The sequence below is a fragment of the Erithacus rubecula genome (assembly GCF_903797595.1).
Source record: "Erithacus rubecula genome assembly, chromosome: 9".
Taxonomy (NCBI): domain Eukaryota; kingdom Metazoa; phylum Chordata; class Aves; order Passeriformes; family Muscicapidae; genus Erithacus; species Erithacus rubecula.
The window spans coordinates 24,864,417-24,890,026 of NC_136660.1; the positions used below are offsets into that span (position 1 = coordinate 24,864,417).

Consider the following 25,610-nt stretch of genomic DNA (forward strand, 5'->3'; position numbering starts at 1 on the left):
TTGACTGTTAGTCAAACTGGTGAAGATGAGCAGCTGGAGGGGAGGGATGGAGACACAGAACACAGAGCCAAGATGAGAGCACCACACAGCCACACTTGTTCACCTGGTCACCTCTGGCACTTCCAAACCAGCACTGCCCAAGAGGTACATTTTAAAGAACTCTAAGCTGCATGAGTACAAGCTGCTAAATTTGTCATTGACAATGTTTTTTTGACAAAACACGGAGTAACAAGAAGTTATGTAATTTATCTATTGTCACTTGAACTGCTTGCTCATTTTGGATTCAATAAAGTACCAAAAATACAAGCAGGATTCCATGTAAATAGCATAAATTGCATGGGGTTTTGCAATAAAAATTACTTATTTGGCTTGAAAGCTCTTTTGGTTTTGCTAATTAACATGATAATGAATACATCATGCTGAGTCTGGTGGTCCATTTCAAACAAAAGAACTGAACTGGATAGCAAGCATTTTGAGGGAAGGACACTGCAGACTCTTAATGTCCATAATGGCCTTTTTCAGTGAAGCCATACAAACCTCTTCTCCCTGCTGTTTGCCTTTAAAGTGACTAAACAAAAACATCACTTGTCCATGCAGCTGCACCTCTAGGTAGAGCTCCCACTGATAAAAAACAAACAACAAACAAAACCAAACATGCATACAAAAACAAACAAACAAAAAACAAATTTAAAAACACAAAAAAACCTCCAATGCACCAAAAAACTCAGACAACTTCCAAATGTTCCTGTGAGCCATGTACCAGCAATTTTCTCAATCATGTTGAGCAGAAATTTTATATATTAATCAGAAGTACATAACAGGATTTATTTATGGAATATAGCATCCGTTAAAAAGAACTCAGAGGATGTAAGTCTGACCTAACTATGAACTTAACAACCTAGTTTTAGGTATCACAGTTTGGAAAGACTGCCCAAAATATATAGATAGCACAAAACGTATGTGGAAGCACTTCAGGTTGCTTGAGCAGGAAGAAACAGTTGATTTATCTATCAGTGACACATTTGCAACCACAGTGGATGATGCATAAAACATTACCCTGGGCACATATAATGTACAAGTTTATCTCCCTGAATTCTGTACAACAACTTTACTTTATGGCAAACACTAGAGGAAAACTTTGAAAGGAAAATGAAAAAAAAAAAAAAAGAGAGAGAAATCAAACCCTCCCCCCAAAAAAACAAATAAAAACTTGTCAGATTTCCTCAGCCCTGACACTACAAGGTGTTGTTTGAATGTTCAAAATCTGTAAGGTCACTTTATCAAGGAGAGAAAGAGGGGAAAGCAGTAACTGGTATGTGAAAGCATTAGATCACTGCAGGATTACAATAAAGCTATCTCTGAGATAGAGCACAGCACTGCCAGAAGTAATTAGTACTCTATCTGGAAGATGTATATTACCAGCAAGAGATCTGTGATTACTTCTAGTTGGTCTAATGAAAGACCTGTGCTTATCCCTGTTCCAATTCATTTCTACCCACTCCTATCCAGCTTTATCAGCACTGGGATTAGCATCAGTAATGGGGCTGTGTGCATATTTACACATCCTAATTAACTGCTGGGGGAAGACAGAAGGGAACTCTTTGAGATGATTTATTAAAATGCAGGCACACTGATAATCAGAGTCAAAATGGAGGGAGAAGTTTTACAAAATAAAGACCCACTCCAGGATGACAAATCAAGGGTTCTGTGGAGCCCTCCTTGGGTTGATGAATTGCTCAGGATTCACTGACAGCATCAAAGGGACTCTGGAAAGGGCTGCAGCACCCATCTGAAAATCTCTGTTACAGTTAAGGCTGGCTCAAAGCTGTGATTCACCCTTTAGATGTTACCCATCATATCAAAGAAAGGTGAAGATCTTGGCCATTATGGCCTGGATTCAGCAAAGCACTTAAGCACATCCTTTACAAGGAACATCTCCTTGATATCACCCCAGTCCAAAGAACTGCAAAAAATAATCTTAATTTCAAGGATAATTTCCCTTGCATCAAACCTCTGCTTAACCTGATCTGCTGCTAAATCTCAGTATTGCTGATTTCAATGCACAACTGCATCTGGAAGTTGGTTGTCAGTGGGACCTCACACTGAGAATTTTTGTTAACATCATGGAGCAGCTCATTCACTGCAATATGTTCTTCACCAAGATCTCTCACTTGAGCAGATCTGCATAAATTTGCTTTCTAGCAAACATTCAGAAGGCTGGAGATTTTATTGGGTACTGCTGGTTTTATGTAATCAACAGAAACTAGTCTGGTAGAGATTACAGATCATACAGAAATCCATCAAAATAAAAAAATCCTTGGGCCGTTAAATATGTGTTTAGTATTTGTTCTCTATCTATTGATGTGATTTATAACATCTTCCACTTACTACCATACTGCAAAATAAGCATTTGAGTCTCAATCAGGATTTCAGTTTTCCTCCAGAAGTTATAGTGGTTGGATTTTCCACAAACCCACAAGATTTCAGGTGAGCTATTTTCAGTGTCCTAAAGAATTCTTTTCTCTAAGGGCTATCCTTGAGGTCCAGTATTTTTATGGCTCCCATTAAAAAACACCATAAGCTTTCTGCCTTATTTATCTTCTTGCTTTCCACAGTTCAGTAGGAAGGCCAGTACCAGTGGCATTATACTTTAAAATCTTTAGGAATTAATTGCATTTGTGCAAATGCCAAGAAATTTTATTCTTAAGACTGTTTTACTACCCTTTCTGCTGGAGCCAATCTTTGCACACCACATGCACACACACAAGCCAGAAATGACTGTGCTCAGCAACACAGCTACAAAGCTCATCAGGAAAACCACGTACATTATAAACATTAATTAATTTCAGCCACATGCCCTCCTCAGTGAAGTGGGTAATTACTATTCCCATTTAGCACAAGTGGAAAAACTAAAGGAGAATGACTTGCCCAGGTCAAACAAGGTGTGTGGCACAGAACAGAGAGCTCATAACTCTACCAGCAAGCCATCCTTTCCTCCCTATAACCCACATAATTAAATTCTTTCAGTCCAGCATGCAAATTACCAGAAGTCAATATGATGAAACCAAGGCTACAGTTTCTTCCTCAAACATAAATAACATGTCCATCTCCTCACTTGCCTACTTTCAGTATTCTCATGAATATTCACACCAGAGTTTCTCTCCCTCAGAATGCTCTGGAGAAAGAAAAAAAAAAGATTAACGACCTACTTAAAAAAAAATATCTAATGACCTCCTGCAACTTGGAGTCATTTATTGGCTGCAAGGTGATTAACTGTGTATGCATAGCCTGAAAGGCAAAAAGCAAAGTTTGTGGACTAAGTCCAAAGAGAGCAACCAGGTTCTGATGATAAAGAGAGATCTCCCCACAGTAAGCAGAAACTGGCAACCTGACAGGAGCTTAGAAGATTCACCTAATTTACATATATATTTGGAATTTTTTCTTGTTTTGGAGGGGGGGCAGAGGGAGGGACAGGGTGCATCATAAATAAACCCAGTTTCCTTGCTAGAGCAACAGAAGCACTTTGTTAGCTGATTTCATCAGCAATATAAGCCTGCACCTAATTGTTTCTCTCTGCACCCCAGGCTTCAAGAAATTAAGTTTGCTGATGGGCTAATTCAGTAGGAGAATTAACTCCCATAAACACAAAGAATGGTTCAGTTGGAAGGGACCCTAATGATCACCTCGTTCCATGCCATGCTTCCCACCCTGCATCCTTCACAGAGATGCTTCCCTTCAGCCTGTCTCACTCCCTCATGTGTCAGAGGGCATTACATTTTCTTTTATAGGGCTGGGTGGAATAAAAACTGCCCACACTGCTTTCCAGAATCACTAGAAGTCAGAGCCTGCAGTGCTGACTCCACCACCAAGATTTTTCCATCAGTCTCAGGAACCCCACCTCACACTTTTATCAGCTTTCCACTTCCTTACCTCAGCAATTCTGTCAGATGTGACTGAGGGATGTGGTGGCCACGCCATCTCAGCTCATCAGTCCACCACTAATGCTTTCATGTGTAAAGACATCTCTTGTTTACACAATATATCCTTGACACCATTTCTATTTACATTAAATTAAAATTAATCAGCCAGGCACTTGCCACAGCAATCCATGTAACTCAGCTTGGCAGCTTGATATTATCAGTGGCCAAGCAATATTAGCTTTGTATGATTAGGATCTCCTGGGAGCTCCTTCCATGAGAGGACTGCAGGTGTTGTAGTCATAAAATATTATTCTCCCTCCTAAACATCTGCATGACAGCCTCTTCCAAGGGCAGCACAGAAAACTGGAATGGCAGCTCAAAACTGATTTATTAGTGTGGACACCACAGGTACACAAGTCCCTAAGTTATCAACTCATCCTTCAGCTAGAGATCCCACAGTTCATTAACCCTTTCAGTAGGTGTCACAGTGCAGGCACCCTCACTGCCTACTGCCAGACCTCAGGCTGAGTCACATCAGGGAGGGTTTCATCAGGTTGGCTTCTTCCTTACTTATTTTGCCCTCATGATGTTCAACTCTTCAGACCTTTGATTCAAATTATCCCCATGTGTTTACTAAATTTTAGTTCCTAACTACTGCAGGAGCAGCCCTGCTTTGCTGCTGTCAGATCCCAGCCCATGCTGGGATGTTGGACACCAGCTGGCAAGGACAGACCACAACATCTTCAGGTGACCTGCTTCTTTCTAGAAATAAATATCTGCACACATCCCTGAACACACCTGCCAGAGGGTTCAGATAAACAAAACTAAACAAAATGACACCAATGCATAAAAATAAATTTTTTAAAAACAAAGTTTTCTGTCTCTAGTGCTGTTTTAAGGATTGGGATGGTAATTTCAAACCCTGTTAAGGACAGGGTGTTAAGAATGGCAGGACAAACAGTGACAGTCTTTGCACCCAGACAGGCAGATTGTCCCAGTTACAGGAAAGGTTGCCTAAAGGTGCAGCTTCTGCCAGAAGAGAGAGCAGCTGTTGCACTGTAAATAGAATCAACCTCAGCATTAGATTACAAACAATGTGACAGGGTTTTGTTTTCTCTTTACATTCTCCGTTAGCCAAAGAACATTTCTGTGCTTAGGTTCCATCCCACCTAAAGGCAGGCTATTAACCAAGATGGTTTCCCAGGAAAAGGGCAAAGCACACACACAAACACATTTTTTTTAAAAAAAAGAACGTTTTTCCTACCAGGAGTTTCAGTGCAATGAATAACCCAACCCAACCTATGCATTAATCATTCTCTTAGAGAAAGATATGCTTGACTCTTGACCTGCAAAATTACTAACTTTTCTAGACACTTGTGTACATGTGTACATGCATGCAAAAGCATTTATATAAATCTATAGTTGTGTGTGAAAAAAGACTTGTTAAATCAATGCAAACTCCACAGACATTCTTCCTGTGTTTTTAATGTCTTTTACTGAGGCAAGATGTTTGTGGAAATAAAAAAAAATTGCCCATCTGAAACAATTCACTTCCCTGCCAGAATTCCAGTCATAATTTTTTGTAGTTTTAAAGATAAAACTTTTTTTTGTTTTGCTGGTGTGGAGAGATTTGTAACAATTTGTCAAAACCTTAATTAACTTGAAAAACCATGGGAGTTGCCAGGCAAAAACTATTATTGGTAGAAAAAGCCAGAAAAATATGAATACTTTCTTCCAGCTTGGAAGTCTGCTGCTTCATTTTTAATTAGTCATATAGCAGAAGGTTGGATTAGTCATGGAATCACCTAAAAGCTGCCATAAAAAAAAAAAAAAACCCTTGCAATTTTACTACTGAAATTACAGAGAGGTTCCAAGATTTGAAGAATTTGACATTCATATCACATATATTATGATGCTGAGTAAAACTTGAGACAATACCTGCTATCTTTAACAGGTTCCTATACCTGAAAAAGGAGAAAAAAGATTGTTAATTTATGCTAAGCCTAGCCAAGGAAGAAAGATGTTGAAAGTGCATTTTCAGTAAGAGCTGAAAATGAGAGAAAAGAGCCAAACTCTGCTTATGAAGAACAAGTGGTTCACAGTCATTATTAGGCATCCAAAAATCCAGGGATTTCACAAAGATCTGATTCAATCACATTAAGTAGAAGTGCAGGGTTTTATTGCTTCTTGTGCCACTCTGGGTGTACAAGGGAACAGGCTGAGGCTGCACTTGGACCTGAGATTTGTCTAAAACCTTCCTCAGTTTTGTTATTGCTACAACTGAACTGAGCCAGTGCAGCACTACTAAAATCAGAGTTTAGAGAGACAGAATATAAATCACTCTGTTAAAACAAGTACTTTTATTCTCACTGTTAGAGTCCTACCTCAATCCAGCAGATCTTTCAGAACCGCTGCAGGAATGGTCTCAGCCACTTTTTCAGTGGTTTAATTGTAACACACACAGGATTTCAATAAATCATCCGTAAACCTGAGCTGCCAAGACAGAACAAACTGTGTCAGTGCTCAGTGTAGTGCCCAGGAAAGGTCAGTACCAGGAACCAAAGGCAGTGTGGATGGACCATCAGCCATCATGAGCCATGCTGAGAACACTTTTTTTGATTCTAGATCACTATGTTGGTCTTTCTTAGCCATAGTAAGAAGAGATCAGTGGGATGGACATTAGTGAACTCTTCATTATGAGCTCCAGCATTGTCTCAAGTATTTCCCTACAGTAATTATCAAGACAGCATCCTCTGCTGTCATGTTTTATTATGGCTCTAAATACGAATTCCAAAAATAAACCTGCTAGTGCCAACAAGATCTCTGTGTGAGTGGCTGTGGGGGTGTGAGTTAAGGAACGGCAACAGGATCACCCAAAAATAAACCTTCCATTCTGGAGCCTCAACCTATCCACCACTGACTGTACCTTGTAAAAGCAATACAAACCAGTAAACTCAGCACCAGCAGGCCACACTCCTTTAAAATATTAAAATAGCAATGCTGCAAATACTACATATTAGAGGAGGATGTGAAACTACCAGCAAACTGCTTTTAAACTGCAAAAAAGACTTGTGTTTGTCCTTATTACTGTGAGGAAGAAAAAAAATAATATAATCAATGTAGCACATCCAAAGCAACTACATTTTATCATCCCAGGCTTCATCTTTTCAGCCAAAGAAGGATTTATGCTGATTGATTGAAAGCATTACCTAGAGTTTGTGCTATGTTTTATTTATTTATTTGCGAGGAAGGAGGCTTAGCACTCATTAGGTATTTATTGCATTGACCAGTGTTATCAAGGCTTTTGAAGTGCTATAAAACAGGCTAATCAGGTGAGCAACATTTATATTCATGCTTAGAGTGGTTACAAATGAATTGATCAAGTCCAAGGAAGCTTTCAATAGCCAAGGTTTGAGGTTTTGCAGCCCAGTACTTGGAGATGCTGAGGCTCTTCTAAACATTACCTTCAGGATATGAACTGGGAACTTCCCTGAGTGAAAATAAGCTGCTCAGTAAGTTTGGCTCCCCCATAGAGGGCTGCAAACTTGGAATAGCATGATTCCAGTACACTCCAGTACATCTCTAACCCAGGGATGGGAGGAGCAAATCTGTATTTACAAAGATGACAGACAAGTCATCACTTCAGCCACTGGGAACACCTGCAAGTGTGACCAGCTTCAGACATGTGGTGTTTAGAAACAGGTCCACAAGAACACAGTGCAACTACAAGAGCAGGGCAGAGCAAAGGTCTGGACCATGCATGTCCAGCTCCCAGCTGGGATGGAACAAGTCAAAAAAGGCATGCCAGTACTTCACTTGGTGTTTCCTTCCAGTACTCTGCAGTGCAAGGACAGCCAGCAGAATTTTTTATTTACAAAATAACAGGGAATCCTTTTTTCATCCAATACTGAACCAAGCCATCATCTTGTGTTGTGCTTCAGGAATTGTTACCTTTCAGATCAGATGCAAAGCCAAGCCCTAATCCCAAGAATCATTAAAGATCCCTCCTCCTGCATTTTTTCATTAATGTTAAGCCTGATGCTCTGGCCATATTCCCACTGAGATAATTGCTATTTGCCTCTGCAAATTCCTCCCTTTGTTTCAACAGGGCCTGAGCAGACAAAACTCATCCCCATGTAACACCAGCATGTCTGTCCTGCTCTTCCCCTAGGTCCTCTGCTTACTGTACTGGGAACATGGTGCACTCCTGTCTCTTTCAGCAGCAGCACTGCACTGTCCCATTCCAACAGGGAATGGGGCAATGCCACATGCAGAGTGCAAAGAGGGGTTTTGTCAATATACACTGAATATCCTCCAAGTGCTAAGAATTTCCTAAGTCAGCTGAAGCAAACATACATTATTCAATGTTAAGTCAGAATCTTCCCAAGCACAAGAAGGAAAAAACCCCAACCCTCAGGCCAATGTGGCTTTTACCAGACAGAGCACAGAGGACAGATTCTTGCTGAGGAGTGAGTGGCACTTGAATGTGCAGACACCACTCTGCACCATACAGGACCCTGGCACCAAACCCCAGCTCCAAGATTCAGGGAGATGGTATGCTTACATCCTTCAGTCTCATTTTTCATTGAAATTATTTTATGTTCAGGAAGGTTGTTACTCACTAAGGTAGACTTCACCTCTTGGAAATTAAGCTGAACTTCAGGAATTTAATCTGGTCATGTTGACACTCTCGACAATAGTAAGTGAGGCACTCCTAGAGGGAAAAGTCTTTAAAGAAACATTTAAAACATTTTCTGGCTCATCCTTTGCAAGTCTCCTAGGGGCCCAGGCACTAGATTTTACAGTAGAGCAGTTTTTTTCTTGCCTAACTTTAAACACAGAAGAGGTGTTTTAATTTAAAAAGGTATTTGTACAGAGCAAGTGTAGCAGAGACTAATCTCTCCATTCTTCAGAGCTGACAGCACAGTCCTTCCAACAAACTGAGAGATGTGGGAATTATTTAAAGAAACTCTTAGCCAGCTGCATGCAGCACACTGCAAGAAACAATATTCCTATCATCATTATATATATCATTAAGCACACAAGTTGGAACATCCTTTCCTTGACATCATTGTTTAATGGCACAAGGTAATAGCCATCAACGTACTGTATGAAATCCCAAAATATTCAAAAGAGAGGGGAGGGACAAGGGGGTAAATCTACAACCTGTTAATGGAGTGTTGGCTTCTGTTCATATTCCAATAATCCATGGGCACAGAGGGTTCACTTTTTACCCCTTTAAATTGGCACAGGTCAGAGAGCCCATGCCCTCCTTCTTGGGTCACCAGGCTGCAGGTGCCAAATACTTCTCGTTTTCTGGGCAAGCAGCAGTATCAAATCTGCACATGGCATACTTAAAGCTGCTCAATGCATAACAAAGCACCTTCTTTTTGCAGCCTCATCTCTCCTTTAGGTAAAGCATGGACAATTTTAAGGAGCAATTCTCAAATTTTTTTCCTCTCACTGCTGAGCTAGCACAGCCAATATATCATCACTCCCATTTTCCTCCTTCCCATCATTGCTTGTCAGTCACAATTAGAATTGCTGCTCGGCTCCTGGATTGCTGCTTATGAACAAAGGCAACTTTGAGAAACAAAAAACGTCAACTTCAAACCATCTGATCTCTCCTTTCATCCCTAGCCAACAGCAAACAACACTAAAACACAACAAAAACCAGATGTTCATGCATTCAACAGAAATGATCAGAACATGTCACTGTCTTAATCCGAGTATTAAAAATGCAACAATCAAAATGAGCTATTAACAAGGGACAAAAGGACTTGGAGAGTACCCAGTGGTGTTCCTATCATCACCCAGAAAATATTTTTATGGTTATTGTGCTTTTTCAAAGTTTTGAAACAGATCATTAATTTGACACAGAGCAGAAACTTTCACCCAAAAACAGTCCTAGTTTTTGAGTGGCACTAATCAAGCTGTACAGTTTGTCAAAATTTTATCAAGATTTATGAAAAAAAATTCTTTACTGTATTCTGTAAGATGAAAAACACTCTGCAGGTGGAATGCTGGATATAATTCAGCCAGTGAATATATTAATGTTCATCAGAAATCAAAGGTAGCAAATGAGGTTTAACTTTGCACAGGATGTGAAGAAAAACATCACTTGTCTAATGGGAATTGTGTAGCTATCACTCCATAAAAGCACCTATAATTTGAACACAACATGACAATTTGCTTTTCATCACTTCCCATGAGTGTTGTGGCAGATGAGACTCTGCAGGATTTGCAGCAGAGACTGATGGCAATACCTGGCCATGGCTTAAGGCTGGCATTGGAGAGACACATCTTAGGTTAACTTCTGTTTTAGAAAGAAGGTCCAAAGCTGGACTAGAGACACTAGAACCTAACTTCTTAAACCAAAACAGGACAAAGTTCTAGTACTGATGGTGCATTTCCACAGCAGGGGCATTAATTGCAGTAGTTGGTTCTGGTGGATGTTGGGTATAAGGTCACAATCCAAGATTCAGCAGGTTGTTCTTCTTCCCCCTCATCCTCACCAAAACACTAGTTCATCCAGGTCTTAGACATGGGTCCCCCAGTTCAGAGAAAAATTTCGGAAAGAATTATCAGGAAAAAATTTTCCTCCTAACCCAACAAACTGGCACTACCACCTGAAGGATATAAAACCACGACCACAGATCAGTGATAACTGGCACATCTACAAATTTAAGATTGCGAATATTTAATATCTCAATTCAAAATAAGGGGAGCACCCAAACTATGCCCAGGGAAAAAGGAAAGAAAACCCATCCAAAAGTTCCCTGAGAGCAAATGGTGCCACAAGGACCAAAATTTTGGAAAGACTTCTGTGTTGATGGGCAAACAACATCAGAGGTCAGAGATGCTCTCTGTATGCATGTCATCACCTGCAACACCATTTCACTGCAGCTGACATGTCTACAGCAAAGACTTCCAGCTGCCAATGTTTACTGAGCTGAAAAAGGTCAAAGAAATAGAACTGACCTTTTCATGTGGGCCTGCTGGGTAAACATGAGGCATTGCTAGGCTTGAAAATGGATTAAAGGGGGCAGAGGGGGAGAAAAGCTCTTACAAGAGCTTCCATGGGTAAAATCCAGCAGTGCCCCCTGCTCCATCTAATGAGAGCTCAGCAGTCATTTGGGCTTTGCTGTGTTAAGTTTTCAGAGTAGGGGCTTTTGGACAAGTGTCAATATGACAGCAGGAGTGGGTCCATACAGAGGCTGGAAATCTCTCCTGCTCAGTCACTGAGGAAGGCAAGGTGCATCCTGTACCTTGATGCTATCACACTGGAGACACACAGAAACAATGGCATTAATTTTGCATCAAATCTTGGTTTGCCCATGGTCCTTCCTTTAAGGAAAAGGCAGCACTTTGTCTCCTCAGGCCAGGGACAGAAGCTGCCTTAGCTTTGCATAGCCAGGATTTCATCAGTGAGCTCCTCATACCCCAGCTCTTCAGCAGAAAGAATTATCCAGGCATTCACTCTTATTTCAGCACACAGCACTGTTATCTCTTCTATCAGTGCTACCAAGACCTCTTTGAAAAGTGCCAACAGAACAGGATTGCAGAGATTTCTATTTACCAGACACACTGAACATGCCTGCTCCCACATCAGCATGCCACTTCTCTGCCTTTCCACAGGCAACACTGATCAACTCCAAGAAGCTCAAATTATATATAAAGGTAAGCTTAGTCGAACCCTCAGTATTTTTTAAAAAATCTCAGACCAAGAGCTGACATCCATCCATGTTTTCAAGCAATGAGTATTCACAACATTAAAGACTGCGTGCAGGATGAGAGCAGCTGCTGGGTGATATCCTCCCTCAGAGATCCTGACAACACTTAGATACTGGGGGAAAGCACAGCACCAGGAAAGCCTGGCCTTTCAATACAAAAGTTTTTCTCTGTGGTTTCAGATCTTGTCTTGCTCCCAGATTGTGGAGGACATGCACAGAGTAGAATTAAGGTCCAGGTTCAGTTCTGAGCAAACACAAACCCTGCACTTTTGAAATCATAGCAAAATTTGTAGGACTACAGCTGCTCAACTAGCTCTGGTCATATCAGCATGAAGCTGCTATTGTGAAGTCACAAAAAAAATGGACAGTGGCCAATAATACGAAAGCTTCATAATTCCATTTCTTTTAATATACCAAAACATTGATTAGAAAAGCACATTCATCATAACTGTGTCATTCTTCCACATCATGGTAAAATTCAACAATTTTTGTGACTTAAAAGCCTGCTAAGGCAAGTATCTATCACCACATCAAATGGACATGAAAATAAACAAGCAGGAAAAGAAATACAGACTGACCAGTAACACATTTAGAACACTCCTGCCTCTTGAAGAGAACATGTCATTTCACAAGCCAGAGCAGTATTTCCCTTTGTGTGTATTTTTTTTATTTTACTTTTTTTCCTAGAACATTCAAGTGCATCTTTAATGTATTATTCAAACAGAAGCAATGATTAATTAATCAAAACTCTGTTGTATAGGGAGAAGAAAACCAGGCTCTTGTGCAACACCCGGCCAGATGCTCCAACTTAAAGGGAACCATAAGGGAGGATGTGTCAGCAATAGTGCTTAATTATGCAGTAAAAAAAATGGAAATTCAGAGACAGCTTTTGGGGTTTTAGCAGCACCTCTTGTCAGTGCTTCTCTTCACCTTATATAAGTTCTGTGCCCCTCTGCATATCCCACCTACCAGAGACACTGAAAAGAGGGTTTGATCCAACCTCATGGAAACTGGAACCACGAGCAGCTGGATTCAAAACTGAGCAGTGAATTGTCCCTAAAACATGCTGCTTCAAATGGCAAATGTCCCTTTTGTGAAACTCAGTACTTTTTAGGTAAGGAAGACAGCCCTGTAACAAACCAGGAATCAAATCTGGTGTTAGGACAGCTCTTTTCTGCTTTTGGCTTTCTTGAACTATGTAAGCCTGCTCAATTCTTGGTGTTCCCTTTCCCACACTGCATCTTTTTAAAGCTGAGAATTCAGCCCTCAAAAAAAATACAAAAAAAAACAAATTTAAAATTTTTTCAAGTGCTTAAAATCATCCTTATATATTATCCTAATCTCATCTAGGACAGGTTTGAGCAGGGCTCAAAAGGGGAACAAATTTCTTTCCAGGTTTGTCATGGGCAGGAGAGGAATCAAAACCTGCAATGCCTACAAAGAAAATGCAAACTGGGTATCAAGAGAAAATTTCCTTACAACAATAGCAATGATGTAAGAGAACAGGTTACTGAAATTTTCTGTGGAGCTTCTATTCTCAGTAGCTCAGACCTTCTGAAGCACAGATGCATTTCTGTCCAAAATAGTTCAGGTTGAGTTGCTCTTGCCACATAGCAGAGATAAGCTGTATGAGCTCTCATGATTGTCTTCCAGCTCTACTTTTCTACAATTCCACATTTTTTAATATCAGAAATTTAAAAGTTTTAAATTAGCATATCTTTTTCAAAGGACTGAGCTCTTCACTGTCTCCATTCATAAAAAATATTTGTATTTGTCCTAATTCAACTATACATTAGAAGCAGGTGGTTTTTATTATTGGGTTTTTTTTGTTTGTTTGTTTGTTTGGGGTTTTTTAAGTGCTTTGTACAACATAACATTTTTGCCTCTGGTTACACTCCAAATCAGAAGCTACAGGAAAACATCAGCCCAAATAACTGATTTTTCCCCCTATCATTTAAAACAAAGTAAGAGATTAAAAATAATGTAACAAAAATATGGAATGAAATAACTATTCACTACTCCTCACTCCTCGAGTTCAAAGACTACCAATTTGGCTTCAGCCAGTGTTATTTCTCTTGAGAATCACTATCTGAAGCTCATAAGATAGTAAAAAAAAATACCCAAACAAACAAAAACAGACCAGCCAAATGTATGATTCAAGTAAATACAAAATCTTAAGGCAGAAAATGTATCATTTTGAAGATTCATATTTACTTACAATTCTTTACGTCCCCTCACCTCTGTATTTCTTTCCCTCTCCTACTGCATCCTTCTCAAGGTCACATCTTTCCCATTTCAGCATCACATGCATTATCAAGCTGCAATATCATGACATGGTAATGATGTAGACAGCAATGGCAGCAGACCAAGAAGAGTTATCCATGAGGAAAAGTCCACCACAGCAATTTTTCCTCAGCCATATTGTTAAACTTTGATTTAACTACCTAAATGGGCAATATGGTTTTTGCTTTTCCCAAGAACACATATACCAGTATGCAGAACAACCACCAAAAATTTTAATGTAAAATTAATTGCTCAAAAATATGCAATATGAGCAAAGACAACTGCTTGCTGGATACTTTTCCTCGTTGAGAAATAACTTGCAGATGCAGCTGTCCATCCTGAATTTAAAGAGATCACTCTGCTTAGGTCCCTTAGAACAGCCAGTAAAATCAGTCTGTAAAAAAGTGAAGCTAATTACTCGTTGTTTGTTCTTTTTCTGAAAGCTGACAGTTGCTAAGGGCAAAGCACAATGATACCCAGGTATCTGAACCCACTCTGCTTGGATTAGCCATGCTGCCCAAATGGCCTCAGGTGAAAACAAGGTGACAGAGGAGGCCCCTGGAAGGCAGGCAGCCCTTCTGCAGGACTCCACTCTTGAGCTAATTAGCCCTTTCAAGAAACAGGAATAATTAGTGTAATTTGAGTCCCTTGCACCAAAGGGCACATCACCTGCAGGTCCCTCTGCCAGGTGCTGCACAGGCAGATCTTGCAGCTGGACAGCTGTGCTCCCACCAGAGTCCTGTCTGTAACACACTGAGGCTGGCAAGCTGCAGACCTTCCTCAAAAAATTAATTTCCATGCTTATTGCTACTCCTTCTCCACTTGCTCTCTGTTGTTACAGATTAATTTTTAAAGGCCTATGTCACTGGGCTTTTGGCTAATTTCATTTTTAACACTTATATTCACATGGATGATACAAAATGGATTGTTAATAGGTATACAGTGATACAAAATGGATTGTTACATCATCTTTCTTTTGATCAAAGGAGATGAATTTTACTTAATATTAGTTATGACAAAAGCTAATCTATAGGTTTCCCTATAACCTGATTTTTTTCATCCCACGGAATCAGAAAGAAATGATTAGCAAGTGCCAGCAAGACTTTGGTCCTTTGGTTGGTTGGGAGTATTAACATGTCTTAACCCAGCTGGTCTAAACCCTTCCAGTTTTTCAGAAGTTGGGCATCTCCCTGCAACATCTCCCCTGAACTCCTCTAGAAATACAAGCTCCATCAAGTATGTGTATGATTGTGCCCATTTTCCAAGCATCCTCTCTGCTGCCCAGAGCATTGTGCCCCATTAGCATCAGAGTCCAGACAAGCCTCAAACTAATAAGGACAGTGCCAAGAAGCAGCTTGAGCTGATGATCTTTGCCCTAGTCAGGATGTACAGCTCTTTTTACATTTGGTCAACCATCTCTGTGAGGTGTATGACCAGGAGGAATCTGACTCCACTTTGTGAGCAGCTCAGGAAGGACAAAAAAACAACTCATCAACATGTTTTTCCCTTTCCAATAGAGCAGAGCAGTTAAAGAGTCATCAAATAGTCATTGCAAACTCAAGCCTTGCTTTCCACACTTGCACATCAATGTGGTGACAAAGATGGTCAGAGTAACAAGAAGACAGAGTAGCAATGCTACAGATGCCCTGAGAAATTCAGTCCATATTTGAGATCCTTTAAGGGAGATGGAAAAAAAAAATGAAGTCTAGCTTTTTTTTTCACTGGCAACAGAACAAAGCTATGTAATTTCAGAACAAGAATCATCTCATGTCTTTCTTCTAAGAAAGATTGGAAAGCCACAAATCTAATGTCCACAGGCAAAACCATGGCTGTGACACTGCTGATCACCAAGGAGTGGAGACAGGGGACAGGTCTGGAGCTGAATCCACCTCCACCATGCTAGATACATCCCCAGCCTGATGGCATCCTCAGGCTTCCTCTGCTGGCCAGCATGGTCCTAAAGCTGCCAGGACAGACAAGGGGGAAGCTTTGCTCTGTGCACCCCTGACTCCTGTGCACACATCAGTCAGTGAGCAATGGCTTTGCACTGAATTCAGATTTCTGTTGGGACTCCTGCTCTGGACACAAGCCCATGTAAGTGTCTCCAGTGTGGGCACTGCAGGGGTCCATCTCTGCAAGGGTCACAGCTGCACAGTCACTCTGCCAGGTGTCTACCATGGCAAGTTACCAACCACTGATTGATTCTCTTAATTCAAGTGTCTGATCCCTCCTATTACAGCTCCTCTTCCCCTTGATGGCTCACATCCTAGCCAGCAGATTATTCTTCATCCTGAGGACCTAGGGTGCCCTTTTCCAGCTGCATCCAATCTTGCACCTATTCTGCATCTCCATTTCCACTACCAAAGTGCTTTGAGACAGCTCTTAACACATATCAAGGCTGGATCTTCAAAATTATATAACTTGTGAGTTCTTCTCTGGGTCCTTTTCTCCAAGAAGCCCATCTGACTTAAGCATCTGATTTCTGAACAGAGGAGGGTAACAATTCCCTGGATCTGCTGCTGTTCATACACCCAGGATACTGTGAGCCATCCTCACTGCATGCACATGCTCACCTTACCTGCAGCCACCAAGGTGCTCCCTCTGCAGACCTGCTCCTCACTCCCTGGGCTTTATTTCCCCCCAGCCCAGACCTGTTTAGGTCCCTCTGAATGGCAGCCCCGCCCTTGAGCTATTTACTGACCAGGACCCTAAATCTGGTGTCATTTGGTAAGTGTTATTGCCAAGCGGGTTTTTTTGTCACACCTCACTTCTGTTTTCCCATACACACCTACTGAAAACTCCACCCTGATCATGGTTTCCCATACTGTCTGACCATATAAAAGAAGCCATTCACTTTTAAAATATTATGTGTCACTCACATCCTCTTGGATCATGAGTGAAATAAACTACAAAATTCACTAACACTTCTGCCTTCATGAGGCAGAAAACCAGCATTTTATACATTGCCTTTAAGAGTCCCTTTCTCTCCATGCCCCATCCAACCTGAGCTGACAAAGAAAATTGGATGTAGGCTCACTCAAGATTTTTTTGAGCATTCCCCTCAGTTTGTGGTAGGTAAAAGCACAGCCATGCCACACTGAAAAGTGGTTTTAACTGTCAGAATCTTGTGAGCAGGTTTGTCAAAGCTGCCCTCACTCTGGTTCATCAGCCTTTTGCCCTTATTTACAATGCACCTGACTGCTTCACCCTTTCAGCATTTAATTATTCCCTTTTCCAATGAAGATGAAGGTTAAGGTTTGGCCTTGGGCCCCTCTGTCTGCTCCACATGAGCTCATTAAAAAGCTGGTGTTCTGTGAATACAAGAAACAGACAACATACAACAAAGATAAAGAGCTGATAAGAGATAAAACTGAAAATTATAAAAACACTCAGTTTATACAATTAACAAGACCAGTGTTTATTTCAAACCCTTTCAGGATAACATTTTTTGCTCACCAGTCTTGCAATGGTTAATCATGGACACCAATAACATTCTTCTACTCAGCAGCGTTTCATGAGCTTTCTAAGAGAGTTTAAAATAAAATAAAATCAAAGAAGGTAGGAACACTTCTGCTAGACTCCCTTACAAGAAAAGCCTGAGCTTTTCTCCATTTTTCATCTCTCTAAAAGGGCAGCAGGAAGCACACGGATAGCTCTGAAAGACCAACACTGTGATGTCTCAACAAATGCTTGTCTGTCACAGGGAAACCAACTTCCTGAGCATAAATTATTCATGTTCAAGGATAAAAGTATCAGAGTGGATAACCCAGAAGATTAGGACATTTCTTGCATGGCACTTTTCTCCTTCTGCAGGGCAGGATGTTTCTGTTATATGTAGCTCAAATTTGCCAAGAAAGTTAAACTCAGCCAAGACATCTAAAGGTCTTTTTGGATCACTGTTTTGCCTCCCTCCCTTTTACTGTTCATCATACAAAAAGCTTCTTTGATATTTTCACATCATTAATTCAGACAGAGACACAAAATACACAATTCAGGGGTTTCAGATTATTACACAACACAGATTCCAGACTGACTTCCACTAAATGGGAAAATGGGCACCTGAACTCAGAACCTTCTTTAAATGCCATGCAAGCCATGATGGAACTGTCTTTGGGTTTGTGTTTTAGGGATGTTCTTTCATCACCTGCAGTGCTCACTGAGTAGCCTGGGAAGTTCTTAATGCTCTGTAACTGATGCTATTACCCAATAATAAAAATGCTTAGGGTCACACATATGGGGGAAAGTAAGAAATAATTGTAATTTAAATAGGACAACTTTTTTCCTAAATTAAAAGACACCATTTGAGGGAACAGTAAGTTACAGGTTCACCCTGTGAATTATCTTATATATTTTTAGGTAAAAACATTTTAATGAAATCTGCTGTTGCTTCTTTGTTCTATTTAAGATGCAAATCCACTGAAGTAGCCACAGAGGTGAAATACTTTGCACCTTCAGTTATGGGTCAAACTCATCCATTTCTGCATTTTCCATAAATCTAGAAAATCCAAACTCTGTTTCAAACCTTGCCTATTACACATTTCCAGCTATCAGCAGCAAGCCTCTTTTTTCAATTTTTCTCATTTTGTATTTTGATGTATGATTCATACAATATTTGATTTACCCCTTCATTAACTTTCCTCAAGTAGAGAGGGCTGAATGCTATTAGGTCACAAGCATTTGAAAAATTTCCTTCTTTTTGGCTGATCTATTCAGTGAATCAATATTCTTCCTACTCAACCAGTTCTACTCTCAAGGGAAGTCAGATGCTCATGGCCCTGACCTTAAATACTGGCCCTTAGCACATCACTTAAAATGATAGACAGTAATTACTGAATTGGTGGACAGAACTGTCAGTTGAGGAAAAAAAACCAGAGAGACAAAGATGATTGGGAAAAAATTGCACACACTGATATCAGGCTAACAGGATCTCACAAAAGAGTGATATATTGTAGCTTGCCTCTGATAACAAATACATTGGGATCTAATATTTTAATGAAAACCTATGTATTTTTCAGGCTGGAAATTCTGATTATCAATTCCTTCTTTATCGGACACATTATCCCTTCCCCCTTGACTCTTCCTTGGAATCTCAAGAGCTCTAGGGTCTACCTTCATGTGACCAAAAATATACTGATGCTACCTGGTATGAATTCAGAGAGCATCCTCTGAACTGCCATTAGCACCATTGCCTCATTTGAGATGATTTAACCTTTTAGCTTTTATCAAAGGAACTAAGCTTGCATATGACATGTGCTCCTACTTCCTCAAAGGCACATGCCTTCAAGATGTTTGCTTCTCTGCTTCCACTCTTAGTTTTTAAAAAATTAAATTACAGCTAAAAAAAATTGTAAACCACAATGGAAGAGTATTCACCCCCAGCATTTCTGTGGCTGGTAAACATTTTGTTAGCAGAATGCATTTTGCAAAAGAGACACTTTAATTCAGCCTACAAAACAAAAGCTGTGCCTCATTACTGACAACAAGTGCAATACTGCTACAGGCATTTTAATATACAGCAATTCTTTTGTGCTCCTACCTGCCCCTGAGACCAACAAAACTAATCAATGAAAATGTGAAGCATACTCCAGATATATTTCCTTCTTATCTCTCATTGAGTAGTCCATGAAATGCCCCTCACATCATCCATGTGGTTTCCTATTTGCCTGTCAGCTTACTGCCAGCTCAGCAAACAAGGCTTTGGAGCAGGGTTAAACCAGCAGCAGAGGGTTCAGAGAGGTCTGTTAAAAACATAAATGAAAACAAACACCATTAGCAACTTAAGAGGAATTTTTCAGTAGGAATTACAAACATCAACTTCCCTGTTTTGATGATACCTTGAAAAAGAACAGCTACAATTTCTCAAAACAATGCTCCCTTTTCCAAGCCCTTTTTCTGCACATTCAAGAGAATTTCTAAATAAAAGCAATTACTCTGAGGTCAGTAGAGGAGGACAAGTAGTGCTGTTCCTGGCCCAAGGAGACCATGGAAAACTATCAGTTTTCAACACTCATATAAGAAGATACACATTTGTGAGCACAATGTAAGGATGTCTAGTTTGTCCATAAATATGTTTTCACAGGAGCAGGGAAAAGGAGCTAATCTTCCATACATCAGAGAAAAATTTGAAGGTTCAGAAAATTCTTTGAGTTGAAATAGCATGTAGGGTATAACGGGTTTTTCACTAAACTTTTGGCTGTGACAATACAAGTGAGACTGTGGACCTTGATTGACATGGACATTACCACCTTATTCACCTTTTCCTTACCTCCCACAGCCAGATTTGCACAGAAAACATTGTGGCAATAAACACAAACATATGAAGTCCCCAAACTGACCCTTACTACAGAAGGAGAATTTAGTGAAGGGGAATTTAAGTTGTTCTTCAAAGTACTCAAACTGAGTTGGGGTTGACATGCAGGGAAAAAGACATTGCTTTGCTTAAAAACAGTTCCCTTGCCACTGCTGAAAGCTCTTCCATGGCACTAATCTCTGCTTTGGAGCTCAGGAGAAACAGCAGTGCTGGAGACAAGAGCACCCAGCTGGCACATCAAGTATTTCCAGGAAAAACATTTGTCCCATGCCTTCCCAAGGTGACCTCCACTCACAGTTTCAGCTGACTAGTTTTTCAGAGAGTTTGCAATGCATCCACCAAGTGGGCACATGTCCTTCACCTGAAAATTGGTGCCATGTGATTTATATAAAATAATCAGCCCAAGTTCTTTTGACTGCACAGGTGTGTCCTGTGGTATGTCTCCAGAGCCTTGGCTACAGACACACAACTCCACAGTCTCCTCTACACACCTTACTTCATTATAATTCTGCTTATAAATCAATAAAACCAAAAGCAAGAAACTCCCCATGGATGCCATTGCAACTCAGCATAATGATATATTTTACTTGTATAACTCATTCTACACTATGATACTCTAGAACAGATGCCTTCTTATTATTCTATTTAGAAATAAAAGAACCTTAATTTGAAATATTTACCAGTTAAGGATGGTGGTTTTTACCCAATACCAGTTTTAATTTACCATGTAAGTCTTAATTAGCAGATACAGTTTTTTATTTCAGGCAGCAACTGCAGAGTTGATTTAAATAAAAAAAAATATACAGAGAGAAGATGGCATTGATAAGTTCATTTTTACAAGTATACATTTATATGTTTCAAATACCAAATATAAAGTATTAAGAGTGTAATCAGCAGGGTTATGACAGCAAGTTTGTGACTTTTAAGTTTTTGACAATTGTGGCAAGGTTCAGGACAGCTTTAGCTTATCAGGTGGGAGAATTTTTTTTTATTCAATATCAAACAAGTCTATCAGAGGTCAGCTCAAACATGGATTTCCTTTTAAAAAAATTAGCTGAACTGCTTAGTCATAACAAATACCAGGTCTACTTTAAATATCTTAATATTTCTCTTTATGTGGTAATGTTACGAGATGATGGAAAAGAAGCATCCTTAGCCTGAAGGTGTTTCTGGACTGCTGTCAACCTCAATAATGAGAGTCAGAGCAGACTCTCCTTGTTATCCTCAGTGATGTGGCAGATCTTTGATGACCCCTCTCTTCCAACTCTGCACACACGTGGGTGACTTAAGTGGACTGTAATACAGAGAGATCTCCTAAGATCTAGATAAGATGGTGACTGAATGGCCCTTTCTCTTCCTGATCAAAGAGGGAAGTCAAACTCTGTCTTTTAAGCAGTTGATTTTCCTCAGCTATCCACTACATGAATAAAAGCCTTTGAGACAGTTGGTCCAAAATGAAGTACATCTCACCTGTCAAGAGAGATGTGGCAAGAATAGGTCTGCAGTCTGCACTGGCTTTTAAGTGCTCATGAGCTCTTTGTGCAAGTATGAAAACATTATCATCAGCTTCCAGATCAAACTGCTGCACAGAAAAATACTATCTGCATGAGGGAAATCATACCTACAGGTTTTAAGAAAGAAGCCTTCCTGACCCTTTAAATTCAGGAACAAGCTTTTAAAAAGAGCATGTAAAAACTCAGGGTTAACAGAGTCACCAGTAAGAGTCTGTCATCAAGGACTGTGTTGGCAGTTCAGGGAAGATCTGTGGGGATACAGTCTCCAGGAAATCTTGAGTCATTTGGAGTACAGAAATCATTGCTCATTTTCCACAGTAGAAGCTACTTGCTATTTAAGACAAGATTTGAGATCATTCCAGTTTTCTAGTGCTTGTTGTCCAGACTGAGCTCACAGACCCCCATTCTTCTTGGGGAGCAGCTCCAGAGGGGGATCTCCATGCCCAACCTGAAGCTAGCCAGACCTCACATGCCACAGTTAAATACAGACTGGTATTAAAAACTAAATTAAACACTTCTACACAGAAAACATCAGCCCTCTTGCACTGCAGAGCCACTGCTGGGTATGTAACCTAATAGTCACGCTTGACAGGTTTCTCTGGTGTAGAAATATTATTTCAGCCAGCATCACCTACACTGAGTGAAACTCAAAACCAGATGCACAGCAGAGGAAGACAGCAGCTTAAATATACAGCTTAGCCTAGTACAGAAGCTGAAGATCAATAAAACTTTTTTAGCCCATGAAAGAGCAAGATGCCAGCACAAGACATGAAAACAAACACTGCTAGATTTGATCTCACTTTGCCTTTCTCATAGCCACAGACAAGTCAGCAATATCAACACTGCAGCAAGTGTGGTGCCAATGAAATGTCAACATATAGAAGCTAAGCTAAAGAAGAATTCCCAATTCCCACTGATTTGAGCAGAAGACTCCTCTTACAAGGTTAACTTTTACTTCAGCACCTAACTCCACAGTGATATCAACTAGAAAGTTGTGTACTAGAATTTACAAAAAAGCTCCTCAAAACCCAAGGCCTTTGTCTTGAATCTTTCATTCAGCAACATTCAGTTCAGCAGCAGTTAAGAACAAGCTTAACTCTAAAAATCATGCAATATTTTTTATTATCATGTGATAAAATTACTTTTTGTCCCACTTTGCTCCCATCACTCCTGTCTCTGCCAAGACCAAACTCCTTAGAAACTTTTGTATTAAATATATCTACTCTAAAATAATATTCCCCAGGAATAATTACAAAGGAAAGAACTTCCACTTGTAGTTAATTAAATCTGGAGGTGGGGGAATCACTCTAACCAAAGGTAATTTAGCCCTTCCACCAAGAACTTAGCATGCAATGCCAATGATAAATTTCAGGAAGTTGCCTGGGTTGGCTCCATCTTCTTAACAAATAGAAGTCTGAGAAACTTTCTATTGTATTTCAACACAGTTTAAATTGAGAAGCAGACTCAGCAATGCTACATTCACCCTCTTAAACTAATGATCTACAGGTCATTAGGAGATGAGAATTGTTCCAACAATGCCGGTGAGCTTTGTATCAGGCTCTTTGAGAAAACAATATTTTGGGGTTTTTTGTGCCATACTTTCAGACTAGCAAGGGGAAAAACATCTTGCCATCAGCATCAACAATAAAGTTCATGCTCTTCAGTGAGTACTGGATTTCAAAGGGTGTTTGTTCCTCAGTCCAACTTCAGATTATCTTGTGGAAAAACAACTGCATGTAATACTGGATGCAAGTATTGTGGCAAAAGAAATAAGTGAATTTTAAAATGCTGCTCTCTCCATAACGTGGAGCAGGCATGTGCCACAGAGAGGGGAGTCCCACATTACAGTGGTGGAGTGATGTACAATTCAACATGGACACAGCCCAGCTCACCAGCCCATCCAAGGGGGAGCTGGTAAAAGAAAGGGACATTAACACAAGAACAAATATCACAAGACATTCTGGTGGTCTTTTAAATTTTGAATGTTGAGGACATTTATCCATAGTTATGTTTTGGGGCTTTCCCCCTCCTTTGTTTTCTTTGATTTTTTTATTAAGCATTATATTTTTCCTTTGGAAAGTTAGTGCTTGTCACATATACTAGAAAAAAAAAAAAAACACAGTTAAAAATGGCTTTGTCAAACATCCATTCAGGGTCCATTCACCACTGTACTTAGTTCCCTACAGTTCCAATACTGAGCAGATCTGCAGCACCCCTGAAAAAGGCACAAATATCTTTTTTGCACATTTCCCCACACAATCAGTCCTTCTCCAGTATGAGAGTCCAACTGTAATGCATTCTCTGGGTTTACTGTTGTCAGCTCACTTATTTGCAGTTTTAGAGTTATTCAGCACCTCATGCTGAGCTGCCTTTCCTTACTGTGCACTGCTCCTGGATTTGTTCTCCACTGCTATGTTTGCCTTTACAAAAGAAGAAATTGGGGAGGGAGGGTCATTCTGTTTTCAAACAGATAGGCCACTTGTATCTTTAGAAAATAAATGTGTGAAGACGCTCAGAAGCATGACTGTTATTTTCTTTTTAAATGGCAAAATATATATTTTTTTTTTTTTAAGCTTTGCTTTGCCAAAGTTCAGGAAGAACATTCAGTGCAGTGGTGAATTTCCAATTGTCTGGACTGTGTGCAGGATGAGAGAGCAAGGGAGGAAGGGACTGTTCCCAACTCTCTGCTCAGCTGGGTGCATCACTGGCCCCACACTGCACTGCTCTTCTTGATCTCAGCTGGATACAATTCCTGGGACACACTGTCTGCTCTCTGGATTCTCACTACCTAAAGGAATCATTCCACTTGTCTACCCTGGTTCCCCCCAAGGAGTTCAAAGCCAACCCTTGAAGCATAGCACAAACTATCTTTTATTAATCCACAGAAATTTCATGGTTTGGATCCCTCAATTTTGAGCCATTTCATCCACATTCCCCATTCTCCCAGACCTCTGCCCAAATATCCTCTTCCCTTTTCTGAATGTCCTCTTGGCAACCCCTTTGTCTCCTGCACAGACCTGGGCCAGACATCCCAAAGCTCCAAACTTTGTTCTGGTGGTTCTTTGTGGAGATTGTCAACAGAGCAGGAATTGTCTGTACAGTCTGTACCATGACATCCTCTTAAAGGACTGCAGCAGCTCACCTGCAGCCAGCTGAGGACCCATTTTTGGCAGAAGTGCAGATATTGCAGACAGGACCCACATGTCCCTTGTCACACTCAGTAGGGGCTATTTAAAGCCAATTTCCTAAGCAGCTGTTTTGTTGGTAACATTTTGTGAAGTAGGCTGTTCTTTCCAGGTGAAAAATCTAGCCATGCACAAAAGCTGCTGTAACACCACATTACATGCTTTGGATATGGGATTTGCAAGGCAGCTGAAATGGTGACCTCTGCTCTCAGCTACTCCATTGATTCAAGCTGTTAATGCTGCACACGTGTGAACAGAATCCAAAACTAAGGGCAAACCTGCCAGAGCCGAGCCAGATCCCTGCCCATAGAGAGGGAATTTGTAGCAGTTTAGAATTTGCAGTTTGAAGGCTTAGTTTGAAGAGGCAAGGTTTTGATTTGGAAGAACTATAACTGAGTATGGGCAGATTTTCAGCCCAACCCCCAAATCCTGGTTTGCTAGGCTAGGGATGGTCAGCACTAATATTAACCTTGCATGGCTACCCAGAGAGAGGCAGGGATGATGGTGTTTGCTACTCAGTGATGCTTTCCACAGCCACCTCCCAGAGCTCTCCTCTCCACTGTGTGAGGTCTCTGGCTCCTGCCCTGACCATGTAATATGATGATTCCTTAAACTGCTTTTCCTTCTGCTCTCCTTGCAGGGACCATCTTTATGGGTGACCATCT

General features: G+C 40.4%; 1 protein-coding gene across 4 annotated transcripts in view; it reads right to left on the minus strand.

Annotated features, from left to right (window-relative positions):
- Positions 1 to 25,610, minus strand: part of SORCS1 (sortilin related VPS10 domain containing receptor 1) — a 259,464-nt gene that overhangs the window by 200,663 nt on the left and 33,191 nt on the right. The window lies entirely within an intron of this gene.